Here is a 25731-nt window from a genome sequence, read left to right on the forward strand (position 1 = left end):
CACACCCCGAGTTTCACGGGATTCAGGTGGACGACCAGCCGGAGGGGAACTGCAGTGGATTATCACTGCCGACTTGAGGGGCAAGCTGGAGCCTCCCACCTCGGAGAGGATCCTTTTCTCTTTCGGGGAAAGCAACCGGCTCGACGGGCTTGCACGTGCTCTTCAGAAGCACTTGCTCGTACGTGCGGACAGAATACCGAAGCCCTTCGTGAGGAACGCTTTGCGCATCTCGCACGGCGTAACTCGACGGAAGACCCATGGATGTGCCACTCCACCCCCAGTTGAGGCACCATGTGGATCACTTGGACTTCATGCTCTACCAGACTCAGAGGGACCTCGACGCCTCTCGCGCTTACGCGAACCAGACCCATGCTCACATCATCGAGCAGGGTGAGGCGATCAAGCTACTCAACAACGACCGCAGGAACCTTCGCCAGCAGCGTGCCAAGAAGGACGCTACGATTCGCCGCCTTCGCGACCGGATCGCGTCACTTGAGGCCACTGTCACGGCCCAGGAGGATCAGATTCGTCACATGGAGGAGGACGATGAAGGCATCGATATTCAGGGAGGAGACGCCTTTCTGAGCGATGACGATGACTTTGAGGAGGACGAGAACACCGAGGAGGAGGACTACGAGTTCCTGGAGGCCGGACAGGATGACTACGTCCCGATTGATATCGACGATGAGGAGTAGTTGCACTAGTTTCACTTATAGTAGGTGTGAGTTGTATCCCGTCCTTTGTATCGTAGCATGAGAATGGTTCTCAAAACCATTGGAGTATGTGTGTAGTTTGTACTATGTGTTGCATGAATGAATGAATGTTATGTTTGTCATGAAAAGATTACAAGTTTTCAAATGTTTTTCAAACTTAAATGAACCATAGAATGTTCCCTCTTATCTCATGATCTTCTATACCTTCAGATGGCCCCTCCGAATCGCACCAACGACGCGATGATGCAGCTTCGCAAACCCCGCTGCAGACCGGGAAACCGAGAGAGCCGAGCGCCAAGCCAACATCATCGCCTTGCAGAACATCGCCCAAGGCCATGGAAATCATGACCACCCCGGATCCAAGCTCAAGAACTTCCAGAACACCAACCCTCCGGTGTTTAGCAAGACCGAGGAGCCCCTCGACGCCGACGATTGGCTCCAGACTATGGAGAACAATCTGGAAGTAGCTGGAGTGGAAGCCAACGAGAAGGTGTTGTTCGCCACTCACTACCTCGCTGGACCAGCTCGCGCTTGGTGGACAAGTACCCGTGCCATGAACGGAGGTCAATTCATGACTTGGGAGGATTTCAAACTCAAGTTCAGCAAGTACCATGTACCCCGGGTCTTATCAAGAAGATGAGGGATGAGTTCCGTGAACTGAAACAAGGTCGCATGACGGTGGTTGAGTACCGCGACAAGTTTCTCACCGTGTCCAGGTCTGCCCCGGATGAGACGGACACCGTTGAAAAGAGGAAGGAGAGATTCCTGAACGGGCTGCATGATGAGATGCAGACTGTCCTCGTCAACATCCCCTTCGCCGACCTCGAAGCCCTTGTTGACTCCGCCATCCAGATGGAGGGCAAGTTGAACCAAGCCAATGAGAACCGCAAGCGCCGCATGGCAAATCAGAGTGGATCAAGCCACCCCCAAAAGTTTCGCCCTAGCTCAAGCGGAGGTTTCAATCCGAGACATAACAAACCCCGATACAGAACTCTCGCAACGGTTATCAGAACCGAAGTGGAGGAAACTCCAAGCCAGGAGGCTACAACCCCAACTACAACAACAACAACTACAACCGCGCTCCACCTCGAGCCCCGAACACCAACAACACCAACACCAACACCAACCCCAGAACCGGGAGCAATGCCATTCCCGTTGCGAACAAGCAGGACAAGAGCACTATCACTTGTTATGAGTGTGGTGTAGTGGGGCACTACTCCAACGAGTGTCCCAAGCGTCTTGCCAAGCTCGCCGGCAACACCGCTGCTCTGCTCAGCAGCAACAACGCCGTGTCTCCACCGGCAAGAAGTTCGCCCCAACAACCCCAACAACCGCAACGGCCGCCTCTACCACATGAACGCTGAAGAAGCCCAAGAAGCCCCGGATGTGGTACTGGGTATGTTTTCTCACAACCACCCCTGCTAGAGTGTTGTTTGATTCCGGAGCATCGCATTCCTTTGTCACCGAAGATTTTGCATCAACAAGTAAAATTCAACCTCTCAGTTTGAAGCATGTTATGATAGTTCAAATCCCCGGATCAACCACCAAAGCCAGAAAATTTTGTAAAAATGTGCCAATCAAAATCCATGATGTTGATTTCTTTGCAAATCTCATCATACTTGGAACCAAAGGTTTGGAAGTTGTCCTAGGAATGGACTGGATGTCCAAGCACAATGGATTGATAGACTGCGCCAAGAAAGCCATAACCATGACTAGCAGCACCGGTATCGTAGTTGAGCACGTCTCTGAAAAACTACCCAGAAAATTTACCTGCAACCAAAGTGTATCCAAGCCTACTCTGGATCAAATCAGGGTCGTTTGTCGCTACCCTGATGTGTTTCCGGATGATCTACCCGGTATGCCCCCGGACCGGGATATCGAGTTCATCATCGAGTTAATCCCCGAGGCTGGACCCATCGCCCAGAGAGCCTACAGCATGAACGCAGCCGAGCTTGTGGAGCTGAAAAAGCAAATAGATGACATGTTAGCCAAAGGTTTGATCAGACCAAGTGCATCCCCCTGGAGATCCCCCGTCTTGTTTGTCGACAAGAAGGATGGTGCAAATCGTTTATGCACCGACTATCGTAAGCTTAACGATGTCACCATCAAAAACAAATACCCCTTACCCAAGATCGAAGACTTGTTCGACCAACTCACCGGATCCCGAGTTTTCTCGAAAATTGATCTTAGAACTGGATACCACCAACTGAAAATCCGAGCCACCGATATTCCAAAAACTGCCTTTACCACCAGATATGGGTTGTATGAGTACAACGTCATGTCATTTGGACTGACCAATGCTCCCGCTTATTTCATGAATCTCATGAATAAGATCTTCATGAACTTCTTGGACAAGTTTGTCGTTGTTTTCATCGACGACATTTTGGTCTACTCCAAGTCCGAAGAAGAACATGAACAGCATCTGGAGATTGTTCTAGAAACCCTGAGACAGCACCAGTTGTACGCCAAGTTTAGCAAGTGTGAGTTTTGGCTGGAAGAAGTTGGATTCCTCGGACACATCTTGTCTGCAGGAGGAATTGCCGTAGATCCCGCCAAGATCAAAACTGTTATGGAATGGAAAGCTCCGACCACACAAACTGAGGTCCGTGCTTTTCTTGGATTAGCCGGATATTACCGCAGATTTGTAGAAGGTTTTTCGAGCATCGCTCGACCAATGACCCAACTGCTGAAAAAGGACAGAAAGTTTGAGTGGACCGACAAGTGTGAAGAGAGCTTTCAACAGCTCAAGAGTAGACTGACAACAGCCCCAATCCTGATCATGCCAGATATCGCAAAGCCCTTTGACGTATATTGCGACGCCTCCAAGACTGGACTTGGATGCGTGCTTATGCAAGAAGGAAAGGTTGTATCCTACCTTTCTAGACAACTCAAGCAACATGAGCAGAACTACCCAACCCACGACCTCGAGCTTGCAGCCGTGGTCTTAGCCTTGAAAGTTTGGCGTCATTACCTCATGGGTAATCGATGCGAGATTTATTCCGACCACAAAAGCCTCAAATACATTTTCACCCAGAAGGAGTTAAACATGAGACAACGCCGATGGATCGAATTGATCAAGGATTACGACATGGAGATTCACTACCACCCCGGCAAGGCCAATGTGGTAGCGGATGCTTTGAGTCGACTGCCGTGCCAGTTGAACTCCATGCTCGCAACCGAACAGCCTAGTTTGCACCAAGAGTTTGAACAGTTCAGACTTGAACTTGTAAGTGAAGGATTCCTAGCCAGCATCGAACTGCAACCTACCTTGATTGGTCAGATCAAGGAAGCCCAGAAGGACAACGCTAGCATTGATGGAATCAAGAAACAGATAGCCGCAGGAAAAGCCCCCGGATTCACCATTGACGACGCCGGAGTGCTTTGGTACAAAGAACGCCTCTGCGTACCATCGGACTACGACCAAAACAAGTCATCCTGCAAGAAGCCCATGACACCCTTTACTCAATCCACCGGAGGTACCAAGATGTACCAGGACCTGAAAGAACAATTTTGGTGGCACGGAATGAAGAGAGAGATCGGTAGCTATATCGCTAAGTGTGACATCTGCCAGCGAGTTAAGGCAGAACACCAGAGACCCGCCGGACTGTTGCAACCCCTTCAGATTCCAGAATGGAAATGGGACTCCGTAGGAATGGACTTTATCACCGGACTGCCCAAATCCAGCAAAGGCAATGATTCCATATGGGTAGTGGTCGATAGATTGACCAAAGTCGCCCATTTCATCGCCGTCAAAACCACCTATCAAGGCCCCAAGTTAGCTGAACTCTACATCTCCAGAATAGTCGCTTTGCATGGAACCCCCAAATCGATAGTGTCAGATAGAGGATCACAGTTCACCTCAAGGTTCTGGCAGAAGGTGCATGAAGGACTAGGCACTCGCCTAAATTTCAGCACCGCCTATCACCCTCAGACCGACGGACAGACTGAGAGAGTAAACCAGACATCGGAAGACATGCTTAGAGCATGCGTCTTGGAATACGGATCCAAGTGGGAAGACTGCCTACCTTACGCAGAATTCTCATACAAAAATAGTTATCAAGCCAGCCTACAGATGGCCCCCTTTGAAGCCTTGTACGGAAGGAAGTGCCGTACCCCCCTGAACTGGTCAGAAGTCGGAGAGAGTCAAGTTTTCGGCCCAGACGTTCTTCGTGAAGCCGAAGAGAAGGTTCACAAGATCCGTGAGTACCTCAAGACTGCGCAATCCAGCATGTAAGAGCTACGCCGACAAGAGACGTCGGGAGATGACCTTTGAGATCGGAGATTTTGTCTATCTCAAAGTATCCCCCTTAAAAGGGATGCAAAGGTTTCAGCTGAAAGGAAAGCTTGCACCTCGCTACGTGGGACCTTTCCAAGTCCTCAGCCGCCGAGGTGAAGTATCTTATCAACTGGAGTTGCCTGAAGAAATGTCGGCTGTGCACGACGTTTTTCACATCTCACTTCTCCGGAAATGTCTTGAAGTCCCTGAGAAGACCGAAGTGTTCAAGAACATCGATCACCGATCGGTGGATATCAACAAGGATCTGACTTACCGCGAAGTGCCGATTCGCATCCTAGAAGAAGCTTACAGAACCACCCGCACCCGAAGCATCAAGTTTCTAAAGATCCAATGGAGCAATCATACCGAGGATGAAGCCACCTGGGAACGCGAAGACTTCATGAAGAAGGAGTACCCAGATCTCTTTAGTACCTAACTTTCTTTTTGATCTCGGGACGAGATCTTTTGTAAGGGGGAAGGGTTTGTAACACCCCAAATTTCAATGAAAAAGAAAGTTAGAGATTTCCAGAAATACAAAATTTCAAACCAACAAAAACTTTTCTTTTGCATATAGTACCATGCATAGGACTTGTGCATTTGAGTGATGTGCCATGATGATTGTTATTACTTGTTTTGGTTATGCTCTAAAACCCTAGAGTGATCATGTGAAGATCACCAACCAAATAAATCGAAGTGGAAGAAATTCCCATAATTGAAAAACCCTAAAAACCCTCACATATGCCCTATGGCATTTTTATAAATTTTGACCCTAGACCTATTTTGTCTTCACCATTAGTGGAATAATGTTACTAAACAATTATCCCAACTTTTGGAAGCAAGGGTTCACAATTCAATTGATTTTCCAACACTTTTCCCACTCACATGTGATGATGACCAAATCTGCCAATTATAGTCTGGTCACCACTTTGAGCCCCTGCAATTCAATTTTTCCAAACCAATCTTTGCTAACTCTTTGCACCATTTCAAAGTCAACATCAAGGTGAACAACTTTGATGAAGACCACCCTGCCAAATTCATCTTTGATCACTAGCTATGCTCATCCAAAGTTGCAACTTTTTAATAAGTTCAACAATCTCCCCTTAGCCATTTTGGCCAAATTTTGAAATCTAATTTCTCCACCACCACCTCAATTCATCTCTGGTCAATTACAACTTATCTCAACCTTCACATATCACAAACTTTCACCTTTTGAACTTTTTCCAATTTGGATAATTTTGCAATTTCCAAAATTGGGCACTATTTGCAACTATTGCAAATAGTGATCTACCTCATCCAAATTTGACCAAAGCTATCCTACAATGCTCCCTGGTTCCCTCTCTCACTAACCCTAGCATAGAAACCCTAGGGAGGGAGAGAGAACAAGCAAGACATGGCCATGCCGGCCCATGCCGGCCATGTTCTTCTCCCCCTCTCATCCTTGCTCGCCACCCCTGGCCCTGGCGCCCACACTCTCCACCGCACCCTCCTACACCACCTAGCACCGGCCATCGTCGAGGTAGACGCCGTAGCTCGCCGGGGATCGCGCGCCCAAATTCGCCCGGCATGCCGCTCGCGTCGCGACCATGCGCGCATGGACGCGTACTGGCCACGTGCCGCGCCACCACCTCGAGCACGCCCTGGACCCTCCCTCGACACGTTGAGCACCGCAGTGACACCACGACACCGCCAGACACGGCCACGACAAGACCCTGGACCGCCGCCGCCGTAGACGGGGAAGAAGATCCCGCCACCGCCGCGGCCGTCGTGGAAACAACGCGACCCAACCAAGCCTCCCCCGACCAAGCTGTCGCTGCCGTTAGACTCGCCAGGAACCGCAGAACAGCACCACGCCCTCGCCTAGCTCACTAGCTCGCCGGAGACGCCGCGCCCATGTCGCCCGCATCACTGCCCCGCCACCCTCTCTCGATCCTATAAATAGAGCGTTCCCTGGACAGAACTGAGCACACCACCTCGCTCCCCACCTCTCACAGCTTCTCCACCACCTCTCCACTCACTCGATCGTTGCCGGAGCTGCTCCAATTTGAAGATCGACGCCGCCGCACCGGAGGTCGCCGCCGTCGATTGGAGCTGTTCCAGGAGGAGCCGCCGGTACCAGGAGCTTCGCCGTCGTCGACAACTTCCCCAAGCACACTGCCCACCCTAGCTGGAGCCACGGTTAGCCCTCCGACCCCCTAGGTCCGCCGCCGCACGTCGGGTTCTCGTCGGAGAAGACGATGAACCTCGACCGTCCGATTTGCTTCTAATCCAACGCCCCACTTTAAAACGTACCGGTTCGGGTTGTAACAGCCACTGACGCGTGGACCCCACGCTGTCAGCACGCCGCGCGTCTGTGGACCGTGGTGGGCTGGAGTGGGCCGTTTAATTCAAATCGGCCCAGCTTCGTTTTCCCGCCGGCCCTTTTATTCAAATTTCGTTTAAATCTTTTCCATCCAAATTCAATACTGCCCAAACTTTGAAATTCAACCATTTCAAATTGGCTAAACCAAATTTAGTGAATTTGACATTGTTGGAAAGCCACTGAAATTCTCTATCCAATGCCACTGGCCTCTTGGTCAATTTCTTTGTAGAATTAATGTGACAAAAATAACAAGCCAGGGACTTTTCCCTATTCAAATAATTCTTAAAAATCAACCAAAATAGATATTAAGTTAATTCCAACTCTAATAGCTCACATTTGACTTACACTAATTGTTTATGCAATAAAATGGTGTGGTCACTTTGCATGATCATGCCATGGTTTTGTGAATGGATATTTTGACTAGTTTAACTAGTTGATATTGTCCACAACTATTAAAGTTAAATTGTGTGAAGTATTACACTTCATTTAAACTTGTCTCACATGAATTCATGGGATGTTTGGACCCCTGGTTCCAAACTCTCTTATATGAATTACTTGAGATTTAAATCAAATGTAGTGTTATTTAAATGGCATGAGGTGTTCCACCTCATTTAAATCATTCTCCCAAATGATGATGATGATGAACATTTGATCAAGGTCAAGATGAGTTCATCCATGATTGTTGGAGAAATTAAATCTTAAGAAGATTTCAATGAGAGGAAATTATTTCTCAAGAACCCTATGGAAACTATCATTTACATTTAGAATACAAATCCTATTTTAATCCCACAACCCATGCACCCTAGTTTATTTATGTGTGTGCATAGAGTAGTTTGTGTGTTTATTTGTGATGTGTGGAATAGCCCTGGAATTAGTGAGTAATTATACTCGTATTCAAATTTAGACGGTAGCACCGGAGAGTACGCCGAAGAAGAAGGTTGCTACCAGGAGGAGGAAGAGGAACAGTTTGAGAACTACCAAGGCAAGCTAAATTACTATGCAAGCTTTTATTCTTGCCAAGTGCAAAGCCCCTTGGGGCAAGGCACCATGTCTTACCTTTTCTTATGAGAACCCATCCCAAGTTTTACTTGTTTTCCAAATGATTTTTCCTTTATAGTTAACTTTGGTCAAAATACAAGTGGTTGTTAGAGTAGTGAGTTAGCCTTTCCAAGCAAAGCAAGGTAGCACCCCTCATGACTTAGAGCTAGTGCTAATCAACTAAACTTGACTACTCTAGATGGGAACTTTGTGATTTTTGAAAGGAATTTGAAACCTTGGAATGAAGATGCATTCCATTGAATGATTTTTGAAGGTGAATATGACCAAGAGAAGATGGTGATTTTTGATAAAACATGATGTTGGTTTGAATGCGATACCTTTCCAATTCTCAAGTACCCCCACAATACCTGATTATGGGTAGGGCTTAACTGGAAGTTTATGCGTCTTAGTATGGGTTCCCTCTAAACAAGCGTCATCGGGGTTATGCCGAAAGCTGCCTCTACCACAAAAGAAACGATACGATATGATGCGAAATGAGGTGAATGTCCGGCCCAAGCCCTGTGCAGTTCCCAGGTTGACAGTTGGTCTTCACTGGGAGGCCAAGCTCATGGGGAGAGGTGCTCATACTAGGATTCGTAAGTGAAAGGTTATGGTTGATGATCCGCGTACTGTGTTACGATTATTCGGGGAAATCCCGACGGATGAAATCAAATGTTGTGGCACAAGTGTGCAACCTCTGCAGAGTGTAAACCTATTCGAATAGCCGCGTCCACGGTTACGGACGGTTGGAAAGGCCATACAGTTTCCGATGTCATATCTTTGAAAATGATGTTGAAAGGTGATGGTGAATTGTCTTGTGGTGAATTGAATTGAAATCACCACTTGAATGGTGGGAATGACACTAATGTTCCCCCTTGGGTTAGTTAGCACTTGAATAAGTTTTTCTCAAAACTTTGTGAACCAAAACTAGCTTTATGCAAATAAACTAGAGCTTAGCAAACCCTACTAGAATGTCTAGCACTTTTTCTTGAATTAGTTTGCGAGTACTCAACGTACTCACGGCTTTGTCCCTGGCTATTCAAATGGCCAGAGTATGAAGATGAACAAGGAGATGACCAGCAGGATGCCTACGACAACTAAGCGCCTTCCGACGTCAAGCGTTGGCCTGTGGACTAGAGAGTCCTTGTATCTTACGCTTCCGCTATGTTGAACTATGAACTTGTGTTTGTTCGTTGATCAATAGATCAACTATTCGTGTAATATGGATCATGTGATTCCAATTTGTAAGACTTATGGGTTGTAATGAATGATGACTGTGATACTTAACTATTATGCCTCGCAACAACAATATTCCTGGGATTGCGATGTATGACATAATAGGCATTCGGACTTAAAAATCCGGGTGTTGACAGTCCAGCAAAGTAGGATAGAAGCAAATGGATAAAGGTTTTACCTATCTATAAACAGCAAACCGGTAAAACCTCCAATATGGAAAATGCAACAACTTGAGTTAGGAAACTCGGATTTAGGTGAAACCAATTTTGTTGTAAAGAAGATGACAAGAGCTACCCCACAAAGAGTGAAAAGCTTAAGAACAGGTGGGGTGGGTTTTTCTATGTATTCTAGAGTGAAACCTCTCAATACGAGAAACCGAGAAAAACTCCAATATCGAAAACGCAACAAGTGATCCATGCGGAATCCGTTTTCGATGAACTAGAGCTTGTCATGAGAATAAACACAATCTCTAAAACATCATATGGATAAGATCCAAATAACAACCAAGAAAGATGATGCAAGGATGCAAAGGTTTGAGCTCTCTCCGGACGATACGATCGAGTTACTCACTCGAGAGCCCTCTTGATAGTACGGCAACTAAACTATAAACCGGTCTCCAACTACACTATGAGACCGGTGAGAAAGAAACCCTATCAAGAGCAAACCTTATACTTGCGCATTCCACTTGAGCTCGATGATGATGATCTTGACCGCAACAAGATGGAACGCCTTTCTTGATTGTGCTTGCTTGACGAAGTCTTGTGGATTGCTCCCCCATAATCCATCATGGGAGAGCTTCTTCTTCGGCGCATCTTCACATATCCATGAACACTATATGGAGAGCATGCTTCAAGCATATGATCTCTTCGAGTTGGCTCATCTTAAACTTGCACTTCATTTCTTCATGGCAAGCTTCAAGCATATGATCTCTTCGAGTTGGCTCATCTTGAACTTGCACTTCATTTCTTCATGTTGATGTCTTGAAGTAACTTGAGGGCTCACTTCCTCTTCATCTTCAAGACATACTTGACACTTGATATCCTTCATCAATTTCTTCTTATTGCAACCTTGAAGCCAACATATGGTTCAAGCATTGCCTATGGACAACACCTACAAATATAACTCAATGCAAACATTAGTCCATAGGGATTGTCATTAATTACCAAAACCACACATGGGGGCTCCATGCACTTTCAATCTCCCCCATTTTGGTAATTGATGACAATCTCTTTGAGAGGGTTTATATAAGGAATTTAAGAAACAACAAGTTGAATACATAGAGCAAACTCCCCCATAATATATGCATGTGTGAATGAACTTGACTTTTATTGCATACATTGGCATTCAAAGCCTAGTGGAGTTTCCTCTAAATATTCAATTATGCAAAGCACCAAGATGCAAAGCAATAAAGGCACATGCTTAAGCACAAAGCAAAGACATAACCAAATTCCCTTAAACCCTCCAAACTTCTCCCCCATTGGCACCAATTGCCGAAATGGGTGAAAAATTTAGAAGGCCAATATAGTGAGAGTTCCTCCATAGCGTGTGCATTTCTCATAATTTGAGTGGAATCAAATGCACGTATCCAATGATGAATATTTGGAAGGAATCACACTATAGATAGGATCAAAGATTGCAAAAAGATAACAAAGTCAAGAAGCTTCAACAAATGAAGCAAGCAACCAAATGAACCACAAAGAAGATACCAAAAGAAAGATAGATATTATGATAAGATCAAGAAGATTGCTCTAAATAATATTAGGAAGCTCCCCAAGGTTTGTGCACAAAACTAGACAATTTTCATTGGAGTATGAAGTGCACAAACATGGAATCATCACTCCCATAATATCATTCAAAACAAAAAATACCAAGTGAATCAAACTCTAATGATCACCACAAAATAGTGCCTTAAATAAATGAGGAAGCTCCCCAAGGTACATGTATAAATTAAAACGTTGCATTTGAATACAATATGCATAACATGGAATCCTCACTCCCTCATTACTATTTAAAACACAAACATTTGAAAATAGATCATAGATAGAAAATTAAGCTTAACACTTGCAACAAACAAATGGTTGAGCAACAGGTAAGAGGCACCATAATAAAAATCTCAACCAAGAGGATATGTGAAAGGCATGATAAAGCATATTATAAGACTATTACAAGGATGAGCAAAAAGCATCATCATAGTCTTCAATGAATTATATTGCTTAGCATGATCAATCAACATGCAACAAATAAATAAGATATCAAATGGAGATGTATCATCTCTTATGTGTATAAGTTTCTCTAAGTGAGCAATATCACAAAGATATTTATCCACAAAGAAACATGCACACACAAAATAGATACTCAAGAAATATAGTATGATATCCCAAAATGAAGTCATGCAATATACCAATAAGAATTTTTGCTTAATAGCATGGCCAAAGGCTCAATTTTATCTTATTGTACATTCATGAAATTCAACCACAACCATGTAAAATACATCACAAATATCAACAAGGGATAGAAGATAGTTGGGATGCATTGAGATAGGCAACAAGTATCACAAACGAGGATACCAAAACAAATAACTAAATTTGCACTTTCATCTATATTACACACGTGAGAGCCTTGAGGAATTGATATGCAATAAAATTGCTAGATGGGCATAGATGGGATGGGTGAATCATGAGCATGATTTTATATACTTCCCAACATATGTACTCATCTCAAATTACTCACATTCGCAATAAAGAGGTTTCGTTAAGACTTTAGCAAGAAGCACAATATTTGCAAATCAAGAGATTCATGCCAAGATGCAACCACATGGTTGGATGCTAGAAAAATATGCATGAGAAGATACTTGTTACCGAGATAGCATTGGTGTGGATGTAGTAGATATGTGTTCGTTGACCATCCTAGCTTGCCTCAAGTTACCATTGAGTCACCACTTCTTTCCAAGAGTGAGACAAGCATCCAATGCATATCCATTGTACCTAACACAAAGGTAAGTACAAAATGGTCCCCAAACTAATTGGGTCCGAAGTAGTTAGACACACTACAACATATAGGACAAACTCCACAATTCTATGTGCATATAGATATGAAATTGAATTTCATGCACATCTTAGCCAAATTAGGATTTGATGGAGTTTACCCTATATATTGGATCAAAGAAAGTGATACATGCCATAAGATATACATATATTAAATATGCATGCACAATACTTTCAAGAACCAAAGGAAGATACAATTTGGACAAAACACCAAATAAATCAAGAGACAATGATTGCCCAAACTATATCAAAGAATCAAATCAACACAAGATTGACTCCAAAGAATTATCTCATTATAAGAAGCTAATTAAACCTAAACACAAAGGAATGAGATAACCAACTCCCAAAAGAGCAAGGTTCCAACAAATAAACCAAACCCTCGAAACTTTTTATGATGGCACAAAGTACCAAAAAGAAAATTTATGTCTCCCAAAACCAAATTTTTGATAATGATCAAGAGAAGTTTAAGCATTATAACAAATATAGGAGAGCTCCCCCAAGATTAGTGCATAATCTAGGATTTAGAATATGGATACAAAATGCACAAGACTAGGATCATCACGCTACCTATATCTACTAAAAATGCTAAGAAAGTTTGAATATACAAATTAGATCCATAAGATGCAAGGAAGACACATGGGAGTCAAAGCACAACAAATTCTTGGTAATAAATAAGGCAATTTAAACACAAGAGCCAATGTAGATATGATCAATAAATATCTACCTCATAATTGATTGCCACTTGTCCTAGGACAAGAGATATTAGGAAAAATTTCCCGGTGGTAGTTTGTAAGTATACATAAGATCATATTTACAACGAATAAAGCATATGGTAAAAGATAAGAGTTAACCATCATGCAAAGATAGTTTCTTGATAGCTTCATTTAGTCATACCAACATGCAAAGCAATTAATAGTATTCATACCAATATGCAAAGCAATTAATAGTATTCATACCAACATGCAAAGCAATTAATAGTATGACTTGAAGCACATGGTTTTCCAAAAATGTATTGAGGGACACGTTGTGAAAAACCATGCCAAGAAAAACTTTCACAAATAAGATCCACAAAGATATTAGCAATGAAGCCATTTAATCAAATTGGAGCTTGTTTGAGCCAACAAGCCACATAGGAGAGATATAATTTACGGTCTCAATTCTATGTGACACAACCTCAAATGTTCACATTTTCTAGGCTTGTAATATGCACAAAGCTTATTACTCCCCCATAATGTGATAAGGAATTTATTTTCACAAGAGGCAAATAAGATCTAACTAGAGATATTAATGGACTTTAGAATTTGAATTTCTCATGAAGATGACATACCACATAGCGACTAGATAATTTCGCAATATCAATTCTAAGTGATATTCCTCATGTACACACATTGTTTAGGATCATGAAATTCCCAAAGGAATATCACTCCCCCAAAATGGGATAGTCCATTAATCGCTCATAAGAGCCATATAAGATACAACAACATGCAAAGAGGCTCCAACACAAACACAAATATATGGTATGCAACCCAACATACATAGACTTGATTTCTCAAGATAATCAAGTAGGAAGCACACCATATACAAACACATGCTAGGAACAAAACTAACACATGCAAAGGGGCGAGTAACTTTCAATATAAATGAGTTGAGAACATGTTACCTCAAGGAGGAACATTGGATATATGATAGTAGCAAGATATTCAAAAGACTTGGCTTGATATAATATAAATGATGAAGATCCCTTAATTCTTCATGATGTAGCCAAGTCTCCAATGCCGTCCAACAAGCACCTATTGATCAAGTTTTGGATTGTTGGTCCCCAACTAAGTTGGGTCCTAAGAGGTTAGTCACAATAGGCTTGGCAACCCAAATGGTTCTTTTCTTGACACCACTTTGAGCACCAACAAATTTCGCAAACACATTGCCACCCTCATCCTTACGAAGAGAATAAACATCATCAATGGTGATAGAGTTGGATGAGGTACCAATAGTGCAAAAGGAGGAGATGTGGCCCTTCTCACGGCATATGTAGCAAGTTCTTTTCTTCTCCTTCTTCTCACTAGGTTTCTCCACAATGGGAGCATTGGCTTGTTTCTTCTTGGGAAGTGGCATTTCTTCAACTTGAGGTTGAATATGAGTTTGAGCTTGAGGCCGCTTCCCTTTTTGCTTCTTCTTCAAAGGGCAAGATCTAACATGGTGCCCTTCAATATTGCACGTGAAGCAAACAATCTTGGCCGGGTCTTTGACTCTTACTTGGCCCTTCTTCTTGTTGTTGTTATTGGACTTGTTCTTGTTGTTGGATTTGAATCCAAGTCCACTCTTGTCATTGGAGGATTGTTGCATACTCAACATCGTGTCAAGTTTGCATTTCCCTTCATGACCCTTTACCAAGTCATTCTTCAAAGAAGTGACTTGGGCCTTGAGCTCTTTGATTTCCTCTACATGGTTAGTAACAACACAAGTACTAGAGGAAGTAGAATCTTCATTGTTAGAGCAACAAGGCAAGGAAGATAATTCATCACAAGATTTAGCAATATTATGAGTGGATGAATTACAAGGACTAGCACATGGCAATATAGCATTTTGAGTAGAAGTGCTAGTATCCACATGAGGCTCACAAGGTGTTGCCTTAGATATGATAGCCTCATGAGCTAACTTTAGCCTATCATGAGAGGCTAGAAGATCCTCATGGGAGCGAGAAAGCTTTCCATGATTTTCTTCCAATTTCCCATAATTGCAAGTTAGCAATTCAAGTTGAGCCCTTAGCTCAACATTCTCCTTCAAGATAGATGCTTCACAAGAAGTAGAGTTAGTAGCACAAGCATCATCACAAGACATATTAAGAAGAGTGGGTAACATAGCATGCTCTTTTAAATAAGAAGCTTGGAGTTGCTCATGTAACTTGGTGAGGATAGAGTGTTCGCTCTCCAAGGCCTTGTGGGCCTTGTCTAGATCATCTAGATCCTTAACAAGTTTATCATGACCAACGCCAACTTTGGAATTTTCCTTTTTAAGCATTTTTACTTGAGCTTTAGCATGGTCTCTTTCCTTAGTGAGTTTAGAAACTATTTCATTTTGAGACACTTCAAGGGTTTCAAGTTGCTCTTCAAGAGAGGCTACGGTCTCTTGTTCTTCTTCAAGATCATTCTTTAGGGATGCTACATCATTGGCATACTCTCGTTCAAGAGCACCCTTTTTATCAATGGTGTTCTCATGCATCCAAATAAGTTTTTGGCTCTCAATAGCGGTAGTCAAGATTTCAAAGAAGTGAGAGCAAGCAATTTTATCTTTGCAAAGAACCTTGAAAACACTCTCACCCTTATTGCGTAGAGAGACAACCCAATCCTCTTCTTCATACTTATCCTCATCCTTATCACCACGAGGAATATTAGTTTCCACGGTAGGAGATACCGTGGAACTCTTGGCCATAAGGCATATATGAGAACCGTGAGATAAAGATGAGGAGTTACTTGAGGCTCCTTTCAAGATCTTGTCTTGACCAATAGAATCTTTGGTTTCCTCTACATTGTTAGTCACACAACAACTAGAGGAAATAGAAGTATTTTTTATCATGGCCACAAGACAAAGCAAGCATATCATCATTAGATTTATTTAAGCAACTTACACATGATATGCATGGACTATCAATACAAGCATGTAAATCATTTCTAGTGCTAGATGTGTTAAAGTCCAAAGATGAACCATTGCAATGAGATATAGATGAAGAATCATCAATAGAAAGCTCAATATCAACATTGCAATTTCCATCACCACTCACCATATCATTACCTTGTGTATTCCCACACATTGGTGAAGTGGATGAAGATGAAAACTCATCACGGCCGGAAGTGGAAGCAATACAATCATCCTCAATAATATTGGACACATCATATTTATCTTGAAGCTTTGTCCATAATTCATGAGCGCTCCCAAAAGGCATGATTGATGAAGTAACTACATTGCTCACAACAATGGAAAACACATGAGAAGAAAGAGCATCGAGACAAGAGTTTTTCTTCTCCTCATAAGATAAAATTTGGGGATCCTTAGGAGAAGAAAAACCCATGTCAAGAAATCGCTCCATGTTCGGGGAAATACCCCTCAAAATATTAAGCACATAAATTTTCCAAAGATCATAATTTGTGCCATCAAATATAAACAAGTTATTGTGATCTAATCCCCTAACCGACATCTTTACTCTCAAGGCGGTGAAGCCTAAGAATGAGAGACCTTGCTCTGATACCAATTGAAAGGACACGGATGTCGCCTAGAGGGGGGGGGTGAATAGGCGATTTAAAACTTTTACGAGATGGGCTTAACAAATGCGGAATAAAACTAGCATTTACTTTGTCAAGCCCAAAGCCTATATACTATTGTTCACCTATGTGCACACCAACAACTTATTCTAAGCAATGCAAGCAAGTATGTGATAGCAAGATATATATAACTTCAAGCACGATGGCTATCACAAGGTAAAGTGCATAAGTAAAGAGCTCGGGTATAGAGATAACCGAGGCACGCGGGAGACGATGATTTATCCCGGAGTTCACACTCTTGCGAGTGCTAATCTCCGGTGGAGAGGTGCGGTTGCTTAGTGCTCCCGAACGCCACAAGAGGCTCACCTTGAGGTGTGGTTGCTCGATGCACACCAACGCCACAAAGGCCTCACCCCAAGATGCGGTACTCACACCACACACCGAACGCCACGAAGGCGCCTCACCTAAATCTCCGGTGACCCTCGCCACAAAGGCCTAGATCACGGTTCCACTAAGGGATTTCCTTCGAGGCGGAAACCGGGCCTTACACAAAGGTTGGGGCACACATCCACAACTTAATTGGAGGCTCCCAACAAATCACCACAAAGGTCTAGAATCCGTCTAGGGTTCCAAGAACCCAAGAGTAACAACTTTCTTGCTTTCAACTCCACGAATCACCGTGGAGAACTCAAACCGATGCACCAAATGCAATGGCAAGAACACCACAAAGATGCTCAAGTCCTTCTCTCTCAAATTCCAACAAAGCTACAAAAGCTATTGGGGGAATAAGAGAGGAAGAACAAAGGAATTCACAAAGAACACCAAGATCAAGATCTAGAGAGTTCCACTCACAAAGAGATGGATTTGATTGGTAGAAATATAGATCTAGATCTCCTCTTCCTTTTCCCTCAAATGGATTCAAGAATCATTGGAGGAGTAGAGGGATGTGGGAAGCTCTCAAGGTCAACAATGGTGGAGAGCAAAAGGAGGAAGAATAAGTGGGGAGAAAGAGGAGGAAGAAGGGCTTAAATAGGGGTCTCAGATTTCTGCCCGTTGGGGCCAAAATCGCGACAGGCCGGCAGTGCCGGCCTTGAGCCACCGGCAGTGCCGGGGTGGCCGGCAGTGCCGGCCTTGTTCCACCGGCAGTGCAGGGGTGGCCGTCAGTGCCGGCCTTGGCCACCGGCAGTGCCGGGGTGCTCCCGGCGGCAGTGCCGGGGTGTTCCCGGCGGCAGTTCCGGCCCCCCAGTTTTTGCCCAAACACCCGATACGAAAACCTTAATAACTTTTGCATCCGGACTCCGATTTCGATGATCTTGGGCTCGTTGAAATCACAACAACGAGCTCTACAACAATATGCATAGAAACATCATAGTCCAGCAAAGTAGGATAGAAGCAAATGGATAAATGTTTTACCTATCTATAAACAGCAAACCGGTAAAACCTCCAATATGGAAAATGCAACAACTTGAGTTAGAAAACTCGGATTTAGGTGAAACCAATTTTGTTGTAAAGAAGATGACAAGAGCTACCCCACAAAGAGTGAAAAGCTTAAGAAAAGGTGGGGTGGGTTTTTCTATGTATTCTAGAGTGAAACCTCTCAATACGAGAAACCGACAAAAACTCCAATATCGAAAACGCAACAAGTGATCCATGCGGAATCCGTTTTCGATGAACTAGAGCTTGTTATGAGAATAAGCACAATCTCTAAAACACCATATTGATAAGATCCAAATAACAACCAAGAAAGATGATGCAAGGATGCAAAGGTTTGAGCTCTCTCCGGACTATACGATCAAGTTACTCACTCGAGAGCCCTCTTGATAGTACGGCAACTAAACTATAAACCGGTCTCCAACTACACTATGAGACCGGTGAGAAAGAAACCCTATCAAGAGCAAACCTTATACTTGCGCATTCCACTTGAGCTCGATGATGACGATCTTGACCGCAACAAGATGGAACGCCTTTCTTGATTGTGCTTGCTTGATGAAGTCTTGTGGATTGCTCCCCCATAATCCATCATGGGAGAGCTTCTTCTTCGGCGCATCTTCACATATCCATGAACACTATATGGAGAGCATGCTTCAAGCATATGATCTCTTCGAGTTGGCTCATCTTAAACTTGCACTTCATTTCTTCATGGCAAGCTTCAAGCATATGATCTCTTCGAGTTGGCTCATCTTGAACTTGCACTTCATTTCTTCATGTTGATGTCTTGAAGTAACTTGAGGGCTCACTTCCTCTTCATCTTCAAGACATACTTGACACTTGATATCCTTCATCAATTTCTTCTTATTGCAACCTTGAAGCCAACATATGGTTCAAGCATTGCCTGTGGACAACACCTACAAATATAACTCAATGCAAACATTAGTCCATAGGGATTGTCAATAATTACCAAAACCACACATGGGGGCTCCATGCACTTTCAGTTTTGCCCTCAAGTTCTGTCACAAATGCTCTCAGAAGCCCAAACTTATCCTGATTGGTTGAGCCGTTGTCACACGGATCGACTCCACGAACCGTTGATCAATTGATCTAACGGGCAGTATACCCCTCCCCGTCTCTTCATGGCCACCTCTCTCTCTCTCTCTCTCTTCGTGGCCACCCCTCTCTCTCTCTGTCGGTGGATATAGTTTTGGCTTTCGCTTTCCTTTTTCTTTTAGGGGATATAGTTTTGGCATATAGTTTTAGTAATTTGAAACGGCCCAAGTGGTATAATTTTGGTATAAACATGAGGCATACATATTTGCGGATTTCGGTGAATGCATTATTGTCACCCCCTAACAATTATCAACTATCTTTCGCTTTCCTTTTTCTTTTAGGGGATATAGTTTTGGCATATAGTTTCGGTAATTTGAAACGGCCCAAAAGTGGTATAATTTCGGTATAAACATGAGGCATACATATTTGCGGATTTCGGCGAATGCATTACTTTCACCCCTCTAACAATTATCAACTATCTTTCGCTTTCCTTTTTCTTTTAGGGGATATAGTTTTGGCATATAGTTTCGGTAATTTGAAACGGCCCAAAAGTGGTATAATTTCGGTATAAACATGAGGCATACATATTTGCGGATTTCGGTGAATGCATTATTGTCACCCCTCTAACAATTATCAACTATCTTTCGCTTTCCTTTTTCTTTTAGGGGATATAGTTTTGGCATATAGTTTCGGTAATTTGAAACGGCACACACTAATATAGTTCGGTGAGCAATGATAAGAATCCCTTGTATAAACATGAGGCATACATAAAGCATTCCAATATAGTTGGTAATTTCGGTGAATGCACACACTAACCATGAAAACAACTACAAGTAGATGTAACTGAATAATGAATTTGTAACAAGGTATCCCTTGTAACAACTTCTAGCGCCTGGTGAGCAATGATAAGAATCCAATCGCAATTATACAACAGAAAAAACAACCAGCTATCAGATTAGCTTGCTTCTTCAACTCGATCAGCTGCCTTAACTGCTTGTTCATTTTCTTCAGTTCTCCCTTCACTTCCACCAGTCCTACATTGGAGGATCGGATGAAGCCTGGTGACCGGGTGTATACGTGAGCACGCGGTGAGAGACTGACACGTGTCCGACGGTGTTAGTTCTGCCGTGAGATGATAACTAAGCCTTCATCCGCAGAGTGGATTTGGTCGCGCCCTCCTCGTCAGTCGTCACACACATGTTGTCTCTTCACCAGCTGACAGACTTGTCTCTCCTCTCAATCACTCTCTGTGCTCTCTCTTATCATTGAATCACAGGAACTTCGAACACTAGATTTAGCTACAAATATCAGAACCTTCTACAAAATGCATGCGCGTGGGCCATTAAATGAAGAGAGAATTTAAAAAAATCCTGAGTAGCAAGTTATACTGGTACATTCACCAGGACCGGATCGATCCAGAAAGCAGAATTAATTAGCTTCGTCTTCTCTTGCCGGCTCAGCCATGGACGCAGCAATTCCATGGACGCAGTCCTCCCCAAACTAGACCGCCGCACCTCTGGCCGGCCAAGCCCGTGCACGTCGCGGCCCCTGCGGCACGCGCTCCCGCGAGCCCCGACCCGGCGCCGCGTCCAGCCTCACAACTTCCTCATGGCTCCGCCGCCCGGCCAGCGGCAGACGCAGGAGGCGTCCGCAACCGCGCGGGGCGCCCAGTAGGGTTGCAACCCTCGCTTCCTTGCAGTACGCCGGCGCGTGGGGCGTCATGGCGTGGCGTTGCTCCCCGTGGAGCCTCCATGGGGTGACGACGGCCTCTGCCTCCACATCCTCGCGCGGTGCAGATCGCCACAAAGGCCCCAACTGAGACGGCCGTCATAGCCTCGAAGGGAACAAAAACTGCCGGTCGAGCCCCGCATCGCCTCGCCTCACTCCGCCCCCTCTTTCCTGATATCTCTCGCTCACTTGATTTCTGGTCAAAGATCTGGGGCGGCGAGAAAAGGAATCCAAGGTGAGCAGAGGAGATAAGGTGGTAGAGTGGAGGCACCTGGATGGTTCGTAGCGAATCGAATGGACATACACGCCGCCGCAGGGAGACACGCGCTCGTTACAACCTGGATTCACACCTACAAGTCAACGACGGGTGCGGCGGCTTGCAGGCCGGCGGGTGCGGCGGCGTCTCGCGGGGCATGGCGACGGTGGAATTAGGAAGGGCAGCGGCGGAAATCAAGGGCGCTCATCTACCTCCGCCGCCTCGGCATCACCGTGCGCTAGCTGGTCGTGGATGGAATCGAAGGACGAGGCGTTGGCCATGGCGCTCCCGTGTCTGGCGATGTTCATGTTTTTTTAGGGAGCTAGCACTGGTCATGTTGGTGTGGGCTGTGGAGGAGGACCTGACAACAGCACAAACGGACGTTTAGCAGATGTTAGTTGATCCAACGGTGCTGATATGCATCCAACGGTAACGAGCGCGTGCTCACGTATACACCTGGTCACAGAATCCACTCTCAGCATCGGATGAAGCCTGGTTGCCGTTCCCCCTCTCTATATGGCAAGCTCTCGCATGCAAGGAACTCACGTCCACGGTTGCCGTTCTCGTCCGTCTTACAGATCGACCGCTTCAGAGGCTCCTGGCGTGGGCAGTCAGGGCATCTTGTCAAAGGCACGGGTCCATACTGCGGCCATGAAGAACGGGAGGTCGAAGAGAAACTAGACATCACCCGCCTGCCGGAGAAGGGCTACCGCTGGCGGAGAAGAAGAACAATGGGGCGCGGGGAAAGAAAGGGGAAGCAATGGCACGGGCACGGGCGCAGGGCTGGCTCGGGCTCCCATTTTGCAACGGTCACCTGGGTAAGCTGTGGGTCCGGCGCACTTAACGTGGACAAGTTGTGGGTCCCACGATGATCTGGATAAGTGAAGACGTGTCCACTGCGGGGCACCAACAGCGGCCCCACTGGCCAGCACCAACCAACGTCAACTAACGGGATTCCTTCCGTCCGAGCTCCTTCTGCGGGTTTCAGACAAGGTTTTGGGGAAAACTGAGGAAAAACTAAGGGGCTGGGGAAAACTGAGCACAACTAAGGAGCCAGGGGCACGAAAATAGAAATCCCAATATGTTATATTTGTACGGAAATTCGTAAATTACTCCATCACATGAAGAACTTATGAACAGTAGCTACTGACACATCATTTATTTAATCCTGAAATATTCGGATCCATGTTAACATGTGGCATTGTGATTCGTTCGAGAATCATGCTACACATGCATGATTCCTATAGGTATTGCAATGTCAACGGGAAAGTGAGTATAGGTATGGTTTGATCTAACTACTGCAAAGTTTCCCTTCAATATGTTATGTAATATTTATTTTGCATTTTAGAGAAAATTGGTTGCATAAATTAGATTTTAGCTACGTATCATGCCTCCGCATTTGCATAATGTCATGATACAGTATATAGTATGTGACTTATTCTTAGTTGAATAAGAATTAGCTTAGTTTTCAATTAAATGATGTCATTGGATCAGTTATATTATAACTCACAATTAGCACGAATGACAAAGCCAGTAAATTTAACGGCCAATGACATTCTTATTGTTGCAACTGAGTGATGCAAACCATAAGCACATGAACCGTGATGAAAATCCGATGATATACAACTCGATTGAGAGCTAAGTCAATTTTCAGGTAGCAAAAGAATTAGGAAAACCGAAGTACACATGATAATTATTTTGTTACTAGCTTCATATTACATATTGGCTGAAGCAATTTAAACAAGCCACAATGGAAGTATAATTAGTGGTATCATGGATGCTATACTGGCGAATTTTTAATGTGGCACATCAATTAATAAGATGAAAGTGCTATCATGATATGATACCGTATCATAGCAGGTAAAACTAAAAAATTAATAGCAAATATATCATGTACAAAAATTTACATTGAGATTCTACAAACATTAAATATGATGAAACTATGATACTATATTTTATGATACTATGCATTGTGAGTGTGGTCTCATAAACCGAAGAATGATACTTCCCACTCTGACTAGTTTTAGACTAGCTACAATAAAAGTACCTAAATTCTTCCGGGGGGGCGCATGCCAGATGTACCTCTCGAGCACACACACTAAAGGACAACCGACGCCCCACGCACTCGTCCCCAGTTCCGCCCCAAATCGTGCCTCTAGTGCGCCGCCACACCTCTCTCCGCCCCGCACTTACTTGAGGCCATGCGCCCATGCCAGCTGCAGCGCCTCTGCTCCTCCCGCACCGACCGGAGGCTGCGCGCCGCCCCTAATCCTCTCCCGCCGGAGCAAGTCCACCACTGCCCCTGCTTCTCCCCCGCCAGATCGAGGCTACCACCGCTCCAACTCCTTCCCAACCGACGGGAGACCGTCGCCGCCCTACCTCTGCGGCATCGCCACGGAGGGCCCCGAGGCGCGTTGCTCCCTTCCCTACTGTTGACCTCCTCCGCGGCGGCGCGGAGGCCACCACCCGCCTCAACCACATGCGGTTCCCCTCTCGGAGTCCCGTCGCCATAGTCAACGACATTGACCATCACCGTCAATGTCGTAACTTTAGTGCCCATAAGAGGGAGCAACTTCGAGGGCCGGACGGAGCAATTTTGGTACTGTGCAGAGGAACTTTCGTGTGCCCGTAAGAGCAAATTAGTTGCGTAACAGTGTAATTTTGGTATCCAACAGAGCAACTTTGGTGCCTTGCGGAGCAATTTTGGTACTCGACGGAGCAATTTTGGTACCCTATAGAGCAACTTTGGTCCCGGAGCCGTAACTTTGGTGTCCGCTAGAGAAAATTTGGTGCCTAATGGTGCAATTTCGGTATCCAACAAAACAACATTGGTGCCTGCTGCCCAGGAAATCTCTGTGTGTAGCTTTTCGTTTCCCGACAACGGCGCCAGAAAATAGCTTGATGTCTACTCACGCTTCTTTTCCTGTAGACAGTGTTGGGCCTCCAAGAGCAGAGGTTTGTAGAACAGCAGCAAGTTTTCCCTTAAGTGGATCACCCAAGGTTTATCGAACTCAGGGAGGAAGAGGTCAAAGTTATTCCTCTCAAGCAACCCTGCGATCACAATGCAAGAAGACTCTTGTGTCCCCAACACACCTAATACACTTGTCAGATGTATAGGTGCACTAGTTCGGCGAAGAGATAGTGAAATACAGGTGGTATGAATGAATATGAGCAGTAGTAACGGCGTCAGAAAATAGATGATGTCTACAACTGGCGTGCAGTCAATGGTGGTAATATTGCATGAAGTACAAATGCAGTAGAACAGTAAACAAGCGATGATTGCGGTATTTGGAAACAAGGCATAGGGATCATACTTTCACTAGTGGACACTCTCAACATTGATCACATAATAAAACCACTCTACACTCTATTATTGGATGATGAACACCACTAATTGTGTAGGGCTACAAGAGCACCTCAATGCCGGAGTTAACAAGATCCACAACATTCGATATTCATATTTAATTAACCTTAGAGTGCATGATAGATCAACACAATTATACCAAGTACTAACATAGCATGCACACTGTCACCATCACACTATGAAAGGAGGAATAGATCACTTCAATACCATCATAGTAATAGTTAACTTCATAATCTACAAGAGATCACAATCATAAACTACGCCAAGTACTACATGATGCACACACTGTCACCATTACATCATGGAGGAGGAATAGAGTACTTTAATAACATCACTAGAGTAGCACATAGATGAATAGTGATACAAAACTCATATGAATCTCAATCATGTAAGGCAGCTCATGAGATCATTGTATTGAAGTACATAGGAGAGAGATTAACCACATAGCTACCGGTACAGCCCTTAGCCTCGAGGGAGAACTACTCCCTCCTCATCATGGGAGACATCGATGGCGATGAAGATGGCGGTGGAGTCGATGGAGATGGCTCCGGGGGCAATTCCCCGTCCCGGCGGCGTGCCGGAACAGAGACTCCTGTCCCCCAGATCTTGGCTTCGCGATGGCGGCGGTTCTGGAAGGTTTCTCGCACCGTGGCTTATTCCTCTCGAAGATTTAGGTCAGGGGGCTTCTTATAGGCGAAGAATCGGAGTCGGAAGGCTGACGGGGCCACCACACAGTAGGGCGGCGCGCCTGGCTCCTTGGCCGCGCCGCCCACACGTGTGGGCCCCCTGTGGCCCTCCTCTGGTCCCTCTCGGGTGTTCTGGAAGCTTCATGGAATTATAAGATGCTGGGCGTTGATTTCGTCCAATTCCGAGAATATTTCCTTACTAGGATTTCTGAAACCAAAAACAACAGAAAACAGGAACTGGCACTTCGGCATCTCGTCAATAGGTTAGTTCCGGAAAACGCATAAAATCAT

At 44.7% G+C, this 25731-nt stretch overlaps 1 pseudogene; it reads left to right on the forward strand.

Annotated features, from left to right (window-relative positions):
• The window catches only part of LOC139835467 (uncharacterized), a 35206-nt pseudogene extending 14126 nt beyond the window's left edge, over positions 1-21080 (forward strand).
• The last annotated feature ends 4651 nt before the right edge of the window (positions 21081-25731 follow it).

This window comes from Lolium perenne, chromosome 2, assembly GCF_019359855.2.
Source record: "Lolium perenne isolate Kyuss_39 chromosome 2, Kyuss_2.0, whole genome shotgun sequence".
NCBI lineage: Eukaryota > Viridiplantae > Streptophyta > Magnoliopsida > Poales > Poaceae > Lolium > Lolium perenne.